This window comes from Drosophila erecta, unplaced genomic scaffold, assembly GCF_003286155.1.
Source record: "Drosophila erecta strain 14021-0224.00,06,07 unplaced genomic scaffold, DereRS2 tig00000000-arrow-pilon, whole genome shotgun sequence".
NCBI lineage: Eukaryota > Metazoa > Arthropoda > Insecta > Diptera > Drosophilidae > Drosophila > Drosophila erecta.
Window position 1 is genome coordinate 1,264,948 of NW_020825194.1, and position 12,189 is coordinate 1,277,136.

The window sequence follows — 12,189 nt, forward strand, 5'->3', positions numbered from 1 at the left end:
CATTTTTCAATTGCCCACTTTGTAATTATGCGCCAACAACAGCTCCCGCTGCCTTAATTGCGCGGAATAATGTATTGATTATTGATTTAGTTGGCGTTGTGTCTGGTGTAATTGAAATGTAGGAGTACGTGACTGGGAAGTGGGATTCCGTCGAGGGTGTGGCATGCGGATGGGGATGGGATTTCTGGCACTGGAGTGCACTTGAGTGCAGAGTTATGCTTTCGACTAGAAAAACTGTGAGCAGAACAAACAGCAAAACGGGGGACAGACACTCGCGGAATGCCAAATGAGATACGGTGGGCGGACTCCAGCCAGGATGGTCCTCCTTAAGCCCCTGGTTCTTACACACCCCTCAGCCACACTGCTCCGTTTGCGGCTTAATGCATCGAGGAGTCGGCAAAACAAAGTCCGGCAGTCTGAAACTCGCCATAAATGCGGAAGTGTGCCCCGCACTCGAAACTTTAGCAGCACAAGGATACAAAGGACGAGCCCACATGTTGGGAGTGGGCTGCTGGAAAGTTTTGGCTTTTAAATGGCTTTTACTTTTTGCCGTATGGCTCCCAGTGGCGTAATAAAACACAAAGGTAAATCGAAGTAGAGCCAGCACAGCCACCTGCCAGCTGCCAGCTACCAACTACCAACCGTGGAAGTGGACGTGGACGTGGACGTGGACGGTCACCTTTACGCCCGACATTAAATTGCCGCAGATGAAGACATGGCCCCGTAATCATCGGGTCCCAGCTGCAGCAGCCAGCACCGACAATGAACCCAGATTGGACAAACTTTGCTCGCCAAATTGTTATTAATTGAGCTTTATAGTTTTTCGAAGCGAACTTCGTTAAACATTTACCATTTGCTCCCCGTTGGCTGCGCCTGCCGTCGAGTGTTCGTAAATGTTAATAGAGTTTGCTGAATAATGCATCCATCAGGGATGCTAATGACACCTCCGGGGGCGGGAAGGCGGATTGCTAACGAGGTAAGTGGACACTGTCGAAAAAGTGCTGTCGAAAAGTGCTATAATATATTTATCGGTTCGTGAAAGGGCATCGAAATGCATCAAAAGGATGGGGAGCGATGGCATATTTCCAAACTGCTGTTCTGCTAGAACTCTATGCAGGACTTCATCGACAGTAGAGTCGAATTTGAGCATCTTAAGCCTCTCATCCAATTTAGCACACTTTTCGCGCTGTGTAAATCCAGACAAAAACTCCTTGAAACAAACGATCCACTTGCCGCGACTAGTCCTGCCGATAGACAAGCTGCATTATCCCCCGCAAATTATCTCCTTCAGGAGCAGCTTCGTTTTCACAATGGCCAGGACATAATCTAATTTCGGTTTGACGTGCTGGCAATTTCAATTTGGAGAACTGCCACACACGCAGTGGGCGTGGCCGTAATCCGGACAAGCGATCTCCGCCCACCAGGGGGCGCTGCCAATTTTTGGCGGCTGCATTAATCGAGTTCCTCGGCCGAAACTCGTTTCCTTTTGTGTCGGGGTCACAATGGCGGCGGTCACAAAGGTCTGCGGCTGGTATTAACCAGATGGAGGTTATTTCATTTGCTTTTAATTTAGTTTGGCAACAAAAACGGTCCGGGTCCGGGTCCGGGTCCTTTGTGGATTTCAATGGCTACCTGTTGCCGGCGGCGGTTTTGCTCTTAAATGGCAATGTAATCCCTTCTGATTTCTTAAGACCAGGGCAACACTAATTTTTTAATGCGCCACGGCAGACGGGTGAAAGTATGTGGCGGACAAAGGCTTCCAAAGGCTTCCAAAGGCGAGGACACAGTTTGTTACATGTGAAAGAATTTTGTTTTGTGCTTGGGGACTGGGTTATCCTCCCCTGTTCTTTACTAGCTATGTGTGTGTGGGCGCACTGTGCAACTAATTAGTCGAATTGCGTACACAATGGAACAGTGCGGTAAGTGTGGAAACAATGGATAGCCAACTGGCTCATTAATCGGCTCTAATTAGGCGTGCCAAGGAAGCCGGACTTCCTGTTGACTGCATCCTGGCATCCTGGCATGTATCTAAATGTCCACAGGACTAGTGACCGCTATTGAAATCCCGGGCGGTGGACCACCACGAGGCACTTTTCCGCTAGTAGTGCAAAGCGAAACGTTGCGCATTCGCCCGGTGTGACCGTTAATGCTGTTTTCGCCTAGTAATTGCTGCTGACTTCCAAGTGCCCAAGCCCCGAGCAGCAGACTTCAATTTGTGAACAGCCTCTGGGCAGGAACAGCCCAGAGTAGGCATTCCTTTTTTAGCCAGTTTGCCACGAGCTCCTTTGGCGACCACGACAAATGGAAAGCGCATTGAACCGGCGCCAAGCCATCAAGTGGCCTTCCCATCAAAAGGCAAGCGGCATTCCTACACTGAGAATATGAATGTACATATACAGCACTCATGTTTAAATTACAATTGGCTAGCGACTTTCCCTCGAGAATGAGCAAATGGGCAATTTCAAATTTTTAATTATTCTGCTCAAGTCACCGTTGGTCATTTCTTTGAGTGTAGTGCGATGAAGCAATTGGCCAGAAGGCTGGGAATCGGTGGCAAAGCGACCACCAAACACAGAAACAACATCTGAACAGGAGATGGCAGCTGGAGATGGAGATGGAGACCGCTGGCGAATGGAGTCGAGATTGCATTCGACGAACCGTGGCACTTGCCGCCCACAAATGCTTTTGGCTGTTTAGCTGTTGCCAAAGCACAAAGTTGGCCAAGACGGGCAAGCGGAGGGCATCACTCAGCGCTGGGCTTCGAGTGGCAAACTGTGTCGATAATCAATCAATGTGCATGTTCCTTCGCCCACTCAGAACGCCATACATCAGCCGAATACTCATTTAAGCGTTTCGGGCCAACAACGTCTTTGCGCAGGTGTTTCGGCCCAAACGCCAAAGTTTGCTGGCAAATAAACAGCTGAGGAGATGAAGGGTTTGCTTTGAGGCGGAATAAGGAATTGATTTATTCTGTTGGCAAAGTTCCGCCTTCTCGAGAAGAAACGAGTCCTCGAGAGCACTTTCATTGTTCAAGGACTTAATGAGTGAAACTTTAAGCAGATTTCAGCCGGCCACTGGCACTATTCATTTGGCACTTTTCCGAAAGCTGAAAGCAGCTCCCTCTGCTGAGGCTACGCAAATAAGTGGCGGCGTATCTGTTTGACTTCCTGCCAAGATGTTCACCTTCTCCTCGGATCCCTTAGTTCTTGGGTCCGATTTACCGACTTCCCCTTGAAACACAAAGTTGCTGTTGCAAAAGCAAACTGCAAGGGTTTCCAAGCAGCACACCAAAGTTTTCCAGCTCGACAGCCAAGACGAAAACTCTTACACTGCACATATTCAAAGGGGGAAGAACAAAGGAAATTAAGCAATAAATGAGCGTTCTGGTGATGGTGAAGTGTCAGTTTTCCCTCAGTGCACGGCAAAGTAAAGGAAGTTGACCAGGGCGAGGCAAACAGTGTTGCATGCTAGCAGGCCGAGCCGAAGGAAGGTAAAACATTTTAACCAAAAGTGCACACAGGCTAACGAAAAAATATGGCAGCCGATAAGGGTAGCCACTTTGCACCCCAATCTGCTGCCGTGCCCCATTTTGCAGCTGCCGTAAAAGGCTGCAGCAATTTATTATGATCATTTTGAATAATTCATAAAATGCGGCCTGCTAGGTCCTTCTACTCCTTCGGCCCGCAGCAGTGTTAGTGCTGTGAGCTGGCCCGAATGCAAAAAGGTCCTGCTTCCTTGCCTTGCCGCATGACAAGTTAAGCCACCAGGGGACAATATCACTTTGCCGCTGCCACAAGGAGTGGCAGAAACAAACAAGCAAAATGTGTAACTAAATTTGTACCCCACATGGGCCACTGGTGAGATGTACGTCTATGCATGGGAATGTATGTGAGTGGCATGCATCGTTTTTCATTTTACGGATTTATGATGAAGATGCTTTTAAAACGTTTCAGTAGCGCTGCGCTGCCAGTGTCACTTTGGACTATTGGGCACTCCTGTCTTTGCCTTTCCTCGTCCTTTTGAGTGGCCCAATATGATTCAAAGGACGCTGGGAAGGTCGAGCAACTTTGGCATACCGCCCAGCGGATACTCCCTAAAATAATTAATACGGCTCGAAATCTCAGTAAATGAAAGCAACAGAATTACCAAATTGGGCTTGAGGCTTCAATGATAGGTGTGTTTTAATCGGATATACCCTGTAAGTTCCATCATACCCGCTGTAAAACGGTAGCTGAGCAGACTGTAAGCTGCGTTGAAATCTAATTTGTAGACCTGCCCCTGACCGCAGATACCACAGATACCCCCATGCCACGCCCCCGCCGCCTTCTCCGTCCTCTCCGCCCCTTGCGAAGGCATTGAGTCAAGCCGAAATGGGTTTTAGCGTGCGATTTGTGGTCCTGGCAAGGGGTGGAGGAGGGGGAGAAGGGGAAGCCCCCAGCAGCAAAACTACACACCTGACGAGGATGAGGACTCGAATGCGAATCCGAATCCGAATCCGAATTGGCAAGCGCCCCACTCAATGGCAGTTTCACGGAACGCTGGCCCCCAGTTGGAGTTGATTGTGCTGCCCCATTTTTTTGGCCAGCGGATTATGACCCTGATCTGGTCATGTGTGCAGCTGCGTGAGCAGCATCGTGTAGCTTTCGTTTCACTTTGCCAACTGCATCCCACCCCAACCCGCTTTTCCCCCTATGGAATCCCCACCCGCGCCACCTGTGTGCTTGCTAACTTTTTGGTTGCTCTTGGTTATTGGTTTATGGGTCCCATGTGGTTGTCCACTCGGTGTGTCATTATGTTTGGTGTTTTTGCATTCCTGCATTCGAGAAACATCAGCTCATCGAGCTCGTATCAAGCGGATTAAACTGCATTCCCAATCAGTTAAGCTTTGCATATTTGGCCACATGCTCAAAGCTTTTCTGATTTGGTTATCAATGCCTCGGCTAATATGGAATAAAGGGAGTTGGGGACAGAGATCAAACTCAATCAAAGCGCCTTTCGGGTTGACATGTGATCTTTTTTGGATAGCTGGGACCCCAATAAACGAAATAAAACACTTTTTAATTGATAAACAAAAAATTTTTTTTTTTCAAAATTTTGAATTTTTGATAAGGGGTTACATCATGATTTTTTGCGAAAAAATGGCCAATTTTACAAAATTCAGGTTTAAACACACGCGGATAGGAAATTTCATCACGAGCACAACGAGATATGGCATTTTATATTTGGACGAATATTTCTTCTATTATAGCCAAAAATCTGACGATTATCAGCGAAATTTGGTATCGGCTATTTTGTGTGAAATTGTATATATTCGGGGGCTATTTTTACTATAACTTGTCAGAAAAGCCACACAAACACAGAAGAGTAAGTCGTTTGTACTACTTATAAGCAAAGTATTGGAATCCTTTCACTTCCATGGTGCTTATTGTAAATCACAATTTTATGCGAAATATGGGTTAAGGCTAAAAAGTTTAGAACATGTCTAGGGACATCGACTTTCCGATTTATTCAACATAACTAGGAGCGTACGAGATGTATTTAAAGAATTATTGTTTTAAATGCATATGATCTTGAAAATAAATTATTAAATATGTAATTGACAGTCGTATTACAAATATAAATCAAAAATGTAGAAACAAGGTTTATGTACAGTCTATCGTTAAGTTAGCCGACACAAGAACCAGTACCATTCTACACATATCGGAGTTCCCAACCCGATGTTTATACATCCTGAGAAATCGGGATGGCAGCCCTCGATGTCCCTAGAAATCAGGATGCCAACTGTGGAAATACTGAAAAATACCAACCATTGCCTCAAAGGTACGTTATTTTCAAATTTGGGAAACGAAAATTTTCAGACATATACCTTTTCCTTACAACTAATAGAACCACTAAACTTTCTGCATTAAAAACGTAGTTTCTAAAGTAAGTAGAATGAAAATCGTAATAAAATGACCAATAAAAAATTAAATAATAAAATTTTGTATAATTCAAATTACAAAGATGTAGCTCGGAACATAGTAATATGTGAATAGTTTTAAAGTGCCTCTCTTATTTTTGCGAGTTCACTTTCGGGGCGAGCAGCAGGGAAAACTGGAGTGACTCGTCGAAGGAAGCTGCGTCGCACAAATTACATTAAAAATGCAAAAATTCATAAATTCATGACGTGTCGCCGTGGCCCCCTGCTCCCGCACTTGGGCACCCCTTTTCGCCCCTTCCATGGCGGCCATGGCGGCCACTCCCCATTTTCCGGCTCCTTTGTTGCTCCTTCTGTTGTTACATGGCATTCCTCTTGGCCAAACAAAATGGCGCCTGGCAGGAGTTGGCAAATGGGGCTCTGAAGCCCCACCCGCACAGCCCCCATCCCCCCCAAAACGACTTGAGTTAATTATTCATGCAATGTCGCTGGCAGGCAGAGCAAAAGGGACAGGAAAGGACCCTTTTTAATATTTATGAACACAACCGATTCTCTAATTATAATTAGGAATTGAAAAGTTAGCACAAAGCAACAACAACAGCAGCAGCCACAAGGAAAGTGAGCACGCAACAAAAGCTTGTGTGCACTGAATCATAATTAAAGGGGGGCCTGCCGCCCCTGGCAAAAGGGGGCCAAATGGGGGGTCGTTCGATGGGGGTGAACGCCGGCAAAATGGCGCGCACAATGGCATTTTAATGGTGGCACTCGAGTTCAGCTAAACGTACAACATACACTCATTCGGGAGTTTCTTTAACTGGAATTCAGGAGTCTCGAGCTGCCAAGTTGGGTTTTAGATATTCCGGGCATGCGACGTGATTCTCCGGCGGAACCACTCACGTTCCGTTCGACGGAGCGTGTCTCTAGCTTAGAATACGCACAAAATATTGACACGATTTAATTTCTTGTTTGTTTGTTATCCCAGCCAGCAGCTCAGTACGGCAAAGATGGAACGGAACCCATTTGAATATCCCTAATCCCCGAATCGCGTCCTGCTCTTCTAATTACCCAACAACTCAGGGACGTAATGAAGCAGCTCGTGGCGCGATTTGCTCCACGTCACGCTTCGATTTCACCCAAAAATTGAAAAACCCAGGAAGCCAAGCAGTCCGGGAAAATGTACATTTACATTTTCCCCCGTCTATTTGTGGCAGCGCGATCGTATTTCAGATGAAACCATTGAGCGAGGGCAAGTGGGCTGGCGGGGCGTGAAATTGATGCCAATTATGGGACAGGGGGAAACTTCACAGCTTTCATCAAGCTCGCGGGTTTTCACTGGGAAAGTGCTTTCTCTCGGGACATCAAGCAAACTATTAGTGTAAGAATGGAGGAATACAAGTAGTAGGCATATTTATAAACGCATCAAGCTCCGCACTTTGTATGAAAACTGCTACTCCAGTGCCCTCTTGTCACTTTGCGGCGGAACCTGCCATCCCGGCGAAATCCACTCCACTTGATCAGCATCTCCTCCAGATGATGGGCAGATTACGAGGGCGCTTCTATTAATAGCGGACATCGGAGCGAACGAACCCATAAGTCAAATCGAACGGCGAGAGTCTGCCGCCGTCGGCCGCTTTCCCTGCGAGTTTCCCGCTTTCCCGATTTCCCGGCTGTCTCCGTCTTTGTCCGCTCTGTTTTTTAGGGCTTAACTGGGCTTAGCCAGCTCGACAAATGTGCAGCGCCTCCGAGTTTGGTGTCCCGTGCCTGGAGCTGTTTTATGTTCTAGCTGCCACTGCCACATGGCGAACGTGAATGCTGCACGCAGCGTGCAGCAACCGACATGCAACATGCAACGTGGGCTTAAGTAGGCTTAGCTCGCTGCAGCAGGCGCGTTTTATTTTTGGCCGGAATTTTCCCCGCTGCAGTTCATATTTTTCCGCGCCATCGATTGCAGTTCATTTTGCCTTAATTTGTCTCAAGTTCAGCGCGGGTTTCCTTCGCTCTTCGCTTTCCCCGGCACTTTCGCTTTTCCTTCATTCGCGCCATTATATTAATGCCTCGAATGTCCTTGCCTCGGATGCCTCTCCTTCTGCTTGCCGAAATTAAAGTGCTTTCCTCACGACATTTACATACAGCATTTAGCAAACATATGGCTGCGAGTAACTTCATTTATTTCGTGGCAGCCACCCCGTGGAATGTGGAATGAAAAAAGCATTGGAAAGCGGGCCGGGCGCAATATCCATAAAATGCGAAGATAACCATAAGTCCTGTTTAAGTCGCCTGTTTTGTGGCCGTTGGGAGGGGAACTCCGCAGCAGAGGCTGCACTCGCAGAAAAGAAGTAGCAGGAAAGCAGTAGGTTCGGGCTTTGGGACCTGCCTTTTAAGCAGGAATTCTGAGTATAGGTTTTAATTGAATGGTTAGTGATTGTATGCAACAATCGGAAAGTTCACTTCGCTACAGATTTTCTCCCTGTGTACGTATGTGCTGGGGTGCGTAGCGCAGCGTCCATCCTGCCGCAGGACCTCCTCTTTGGCTCCCTTGCTGTGCTGGTTCATCTACATAGCAATAAAATAAAAGACGCTCCTTCCACTGCGGATGCTGCTGGCGAGGCATTAACCTAATTTTATATACATTTAATTTTATTTTATTTAATTTTAACACACACACATGCACGAGGGTGGGTTTTCCCAGGGCTGGCTTAGCTAAAGGACCAAAATCTCCGCAAGAACGCTCACTATTCTGGCTCAACGAATCAGCCTGAACAAACTTGATTATCCTGCGACCAGTGTCAAGTGCATTCGCGGACAGTCGTAAAGCAAACGAGCAGCAGCAGCAGCAGCAGCAGCAGCCGCAGCAGAATTCAGCACGGTTTTCAAGGAGCTCTCCAGTGGGAAATTCCCGCCTGGTAAGCCCATTCTACAGCTTTTCCTGCCCCCCAGCCCCCCAGGCCAGCCGACAATTTGTGCGATGCTCGTGCGCATATTTCATAACTTTTCGCATAAGCTGCCCCAAGATAAATGTGCACAATCGAAAGCTGCATGGCCAAAACAACAAACAGAAAACAGCCAGAAAAACAGAAGGATACAGATGGGGGTAACGTGGGGCGGCCAATTTAGAAGCGATTTTTGAATAACTCGACTTGCGAGAATTGTTCGTGCGCCGTTTAGACTTTCTGAACAAGATTTATACAGCAAATGTGTTAACTTGTACATCATTTGATGGAGTTACTGCTGGCCCGGCAGAAGTTTTTCGGCCCGGCTTTTTTTATTTATGGCAATTGGATTTGTGAGTTATGTTTTTTGGGTGGAACAAGTATGCGCAAGTGGGCGGATGAAGCTGTGGTACTTTGGCGCTGGGGAAAAATCTAATTTAAACAGAGTCTGAGAGCCGAGTTTAACTGCTTTCGGCTTTGGTCAGTTTTATTGTTTTCCTGGCCCGGCTTTGTGATGAATTTGCATCTAAATCGAATGGTCGGCTCCATTAAAAGGAGTAAGGGAGTCTAGCTGGTTTTCAGATTTTTCAAGGCATGCGGTCGCATTGCATTAGCATAATCAGCCGGACTCGAAGGCGGACTCAAAGGATCAGCTTGCGGCTTAGCTGAATATACTTTTTCCTTTCAATTTAATTTCAAATATTTTTCTGCATCCGCAAGCCGTTCCAAATGTAGATGGAGATTCATAACTGGCAGGGCTTACTGCGATTGTCTCGCTTTTTGTGAATTTCGAATGGGTTAGGTATCTGCATCCGCATTCCGCCAAGGTGCACTAGATCTCCACTTGACCGACTACATCCGCCCATTTCCCCATTTCCCCATTTCCCAATTTCCCCCGTTTTCCATTTTCCAGAGGCTGCAATCTACGAGTAACTTTTACATTTAAATTTTCATTAAGTATTCTGCATACGCATAAATAAACTTGGAACGTGCTCGAAAGCACACAGCTGAATGCAGCCCACACACCAACACACACAAAGGGGCTGAAAGGACGTGTGCATCCTTGCACATATATGCAAACTGACACAACAATCCCTTTGTTGTCCTGGTGGGCGGTGGGTGGTGCGGGTGTGGGTGTGGTTTTGGCATGCAGATTTTCGGTGGCCCAAACAAAAACATGAAAAGTTTGCAAAAATAAATTTATATTATGTTCATAAATTCATAGAGCCGCTGGCACAGCCAGAGCCTGCAAAAGGACATTACACACACACACACACACACAGTCATACGGAGGATGTCCTGGCCGTTTTTGATATGCAAATTTCAGCAGTTGCCTCCTCCGGCTGCGTCAACACCCAAAAAAGCAGCCAATCAACTGTGGCAGGACATGGCCAGGATGGAGAATGGGTGGCAGGACACTATGTAGGCCTCATGGCGTAACTCGCTGCAATCCTTTCAACATGTTGGCCCGGCTCCGCTCGTGCCTCCTCCTGGAGGCCATTAAAATCATCGCACACCTTGGACAAAGGGTTGAATGGCAGCAGGGAGTGGGGACACAGAGGAGCCGGAGTGGCTGGCAGGAACAGGACTGCGGCATGTTTGCTGTTTGCAACGTCCACAGCAGGATAAACTGGCCGCGAGTCCTGGAATCGAAGCCAAGCGGAAATACCTTAACTTTCCCTTTGCTGGAGAAGTGCTTTTCAACTGGCATTTGATATCCCAAAAATGCCATAAAAATGATAAAATGTAGTAAGACAAATACATTTATCGAGAGTCCTTAAAGTAATACGTAAATAGGCTTGATAAAATCATTTTTCCAACGAATTATATACAAACTGCACTGGATAGCTGGTATACCCTTAAGCCAGGGAGGCGACGAATGACAACAGCAACGCTGCCATCGATGTCCTGCTCCGCCCCGCCCCGCCCCTCTTGCACGCCCCTCCCATTTCTCATGGATCCCTTTTTCCGGAGTGTCGACAATGTTGCTTCAAAAATATTGCCACCGCAGCACATTTCATGTTTGTTGTAGCCGGCTCTGGTGTTTCTGCTCTTCGGGCGCTGCGTGCATTTATAAATTATGCTGAACATGTAAAGTGCCATTTTGAATATGAAATTTGATGCTTTTTTAAGCCCACCAGCCGGACCAGCCAGCCAGGACCAAAGGACCAAAGGACCAGAGGACGAAAAGGAGCATGCAGATGCGGCTTCGCATCCTTTGTTGACCCCGGAATATTTTATGTGCTGCCCGTAGCTGTTTTCTCATATTTTAATTACTTGCAGAATGCAGTGGACATTTTTCTCCATTGCACCGCGTGTCTAATTTGGCCTCATCCATATTATTTTGCCTCATCCGCCCGCCGGAACCCCATTTGTACTCATTCCGTGGAGCGAGTTATGAGGCTCGGGGTCCAGTGCAGTTAATGGTGAGTCATGTCTGCAAATGCCCCCAAGCCAAATTGCAGCTGGCCTACTCAACCCACGGCGGAGATCCGGAAAAAAAAAAAAACGTAAAGGTCAGAAAATCAATCGGCCAGCCGGCCAAAGCAACTAATTCATTTAAATCTAGCAAAATCTGAGAAAATCCCCGGCAACGACCTTCGGGATTTTAAGAGATTTCACGAATGTCAACCGAACGTTTCAACGCCAAAAGCGAAAGCATTCCGCCGGAGATGGGAGCGGACAGCCGGATGGCTGGATGGTTGGATGCCGGACACGGAAAGGAATACGGCCGGGGCACCGCCCCCGCCCCCCGTTTCCCGTTTCCCGCCACCGCCCTAAAATTCCGGGCCACGTTAAGCTAAGCAAGCAAATCACCCGGCCGCGCCACCCGTGTGAGCTTTTGGCTAAAATAGTTGGCAGCACCACATTAAACAATGATGCCCGCAGGCGGGCGAGAAAGAGACGGGGCTGGTGCGGCAGAAAGAGAGGCAGCACGTGAGTAGAACGAGTGGGCGATAGCTGCTGTGCGTGAGCGAGAAAATGAGGCAACAGCAAAAGTCGCAGAACTTTAGCAATTTGAAGCTAATATGTTGACAATCTAGCCAAGCAAGGAGCGGGGCAGGACGGGAAAAGGACGAGGACGAGGACTAGGACGAGGACCAGTGCCACCATCTACGGTTATGTGTATTTAAGTCACTGCCAAAGCCGCGCTGAGAAAGGAGCTTCGAGGGGGGCGAGGCGGGCGGATAGGTTAGGTATGCCAGTGATGGTATCCACTCCCTGCGACTTTGACTAAGAACTACTTGGGATATCCCTATCCGATCCACTTTTAAGCATTTCCTCGATTAAAATGCAGTAATTTAAATCACACATCAAAACATGAGATTTCCGACAGCAGAT